This window comes from Ovis canadensis, chromosome 23, assembly GCF_042477335.2.
Source record: "Ovis canadensis isolate MfBH-ARS-UI-01 breed Bighorn chromosome 23, ARS-UI_OviCan_v2, whole genome shotgun sequence".
Lineage (NCBI taxonomy): Eukaryota > Metazoa > Chordata > Mammalia > Artiodactyla > Bovidae > Ovis > Ovis canadensis.
The window spans coordinates 13,527,563-13,530,424 of NC_091267.1; the positions used below are offsets into that span (position 1 = coordinate 13,527,563).

General features: G+C 36.9%; 1 pseudogene; it reads right to left on the minus strand.

The window, feature by feature from the left end:
- Window positions 1-1,610: 1,610 nt before the first annotated feature.
- LOC138428085 (olfactory receptor-like protein OLF2) lies at window positions 1,611-2,564 on the minus strand (annotated as a pseudogene).
- Window positions 2,565-2,862: the final 298 nt, after the last annotated feature.

The following is a 2,862-nucleotide window of genomic DNA, read 5'->3' on the forward strand; positions in this document are numbered from 1 at the left end:
ATTGAGAAAATATTATAAATAAAAGAAACACCCCCTCATTTTCCTAATCCTCGACACATCCCGCTACCTGTCTCAGAATTCTAGAAAAGCTATTACTCTGGAGTCTCATTCTCCTACTTGGGCTTTAGCAACACCATTATTTACTTTACAATATTGTAAAGTAAAATAAATAAATAAAACTGAAAAAAAAAGTAAATAAAATGTTTTCACTCAAAGGTGTCTTACGAAGGCACTTGGATAGACTTAGCTACCGAATTATTTTTGGCTTGTTTTACTGTAGCAAACACTCAAGAATGCACTTGATTTTTATAGGGTCCTTCAAATGAATGCTTATGTCTCTGTTCACTTATGTCACTTTCAGCGATTCAATCACCAGCAAACTATAGTAGAGCTATGTGAAGTTTTCAAATATCTTCTAACCAGAGTAGAGTTCTTTGGTTTAATTTTTTTTTTTAATCATCTGTATGTCTTTAACTCTCCATTACTTTTGATATTCAGAACCAGTTTATGTACTTAGCTATAAGATGTGTGTGTGAGTTTGTGCTCAGTCGTGTCTGACTCTTTGTGACCCCCTAAGCTGTAGCCTTCAGTTCCTCTGTCCATGGAATTATCCAGGTAGGAATACTGGAGTGAGTTCCCTTTCCCTTTTCCAAGGGATCTTCCTGACTTAGGGATCAAACCTGCACTTCCTGCATCTCCTGCATTGGCAGGTATATTCTTCACCACTGCGCCATCCAGGAAGCAGATATAAAGTACAAAACATGTGTTTAAGGCACATGCATTTAAAGCCATCAGTAATTGTTTTTTGCTTTATTATGAATAAACGCTCCATAAAATTAACTTCTTTCTTTCTCCTTTTCTCTCTCATTCTTTCATTTACCCACTTGCTATATAATTTATGGGTAACAGTCCTTAAAATCAGGATGTTCATAACCCCACACTGGAAATGATTTAGAAAACAGATACAACAATGATCTGAAGCACAGGCTGGTGTGCAAATCAAACTCAGAGCTTGCAGGACAGATGGAAAATTCCTGGAGGAGGCGACTGGGTTGTAAATTGCAGCACTCCAACCTGGACACACCGAGTTTCCTTAAATGACACGGTCTTGTCCACCTCAAGGTCACTCTAACTGTCCAACCATCTGCACAAAATGCTTTCTCTGCTGACTTGCATCTCTCAGTTACTTCCTACTTATCTCTTAGATACCAAACTAGTTGTGTTCATTTTCAGGAAGCAATTTTTAACTTGCTACACTACATTTGAACAATGTGCTTTGGGTTTATGTTGTCCAGTCTTTTTACATTATGGTGCAAATATAGTTAATTATAAATAATGTGAATAATTATCTAATTAACACCTATCACTTCCGTTAGAAAAGATTAATTTGTGTAAAAACTGCTAGATTTACCATTAAATTCAGAGGAAACAAAAACTTGGCAAACTAACAGTTTAGAACTTTTCCACAAATAAGGAGTCTTAAATATAAGTTCAAGACATAAAATGGAAGCATGGAGTATATAGGAAACAACACATTTTGGAATGACTTGAACATAATTTAAAAATACTTATCGATCAAACCAAATGGATCAAAACAATTTTGACTTAAATCATAGTATAAGAGTGGGAGAAAAACATATAGCTACAGCTTTACAATGGAACCACTTTCTATTTTTAAGTTTCTTCAGAGCCTCTTTCACATCCTTGTTTCTTAAGCTATAAGTCAGGGGGTTTAACATGGGAATCAAGGATATAAAACAAGGAAGTCATTTTGTCTTCTTCAAGACAGTAGGAAATACTTGAAGAGTAGAGTTCCCTGGAAAATTGCCATAGCAGTTAGGTGGAAGGTGCAGGTAGAGAAAGCCTTGAACCTCCCTTCAGCAGAGTGGATCTTTATCAGTGCTAGGATGATGTAACAGTAAGACACAAAAAGACCTGAAAGCGTAGTCAGTTCAATGAAGCCAAAAATGATAAATATCACTAACTCATTGACCAGTGCATGTGACCAAGATAGAGAAAGTAGAGGGGGACATCAGAGAAGAAATGATTCATCTCATTTGACTCACAGAAACACATGTGGAATATTAATATTGTATTAATTAAAGCATCCACAATGCTGATCATGTAAATCGCAACCACGGGCAGGGAGCACACCCTGCTGGACATGCTGACCGCATAGAGCAAGGGGCTGCTGACGGCCTTGTATCAGTCATAGGCCATGACTGCCAGCAGGAGACACTCAGAATCTGCAAAGGTACAGAAGATCAGTGACTGCAGAGCACAGCCATAAAAGGGGATTGATTTGTTCTTGGCAAGGAGATCTATCAACATCTTGGGTCCAATTGCTGTGGAATAGCAGAGGTCACTGAAGGAGAGGTGACCGAGGAAAAAGTACATTGGCATGTGAAGCTGGAAGTCCATGTTTATCAAAATGATTATCCCAAGATTTGCAACAAGAATAATGAGATAAACAACCAGAAATGTGGTGTCACTTTGATTCTAGGGTCATTACTAATTCCCAAGAAAATGAATTCATTCAAGGAAGAGCAATTTTCTCCATCCATTCTTCTTTATTCTTCTAAAATGCTCCAGAAATCATTTTTTTAAAAGTGTGAGATCAGAGGTTTAACTCTTCTTGACATTTGGGAAAATATAATCTGTAAATAAGAAGATTCATTACAGTGCATTATATTTTTTATATCCTTTATCCTCATAACATAGCTTACAGATGTCTCATTGTATATTGTTGACAAAAGTTGAAGTGTCTAGGACAGGATTTTGACAGTTTGATCCTCAATTTGGATGGCATCTGTGAGGTATGTGAATTGTGTGAAACTTCACTGCTTTATCTCAGCAATCAGT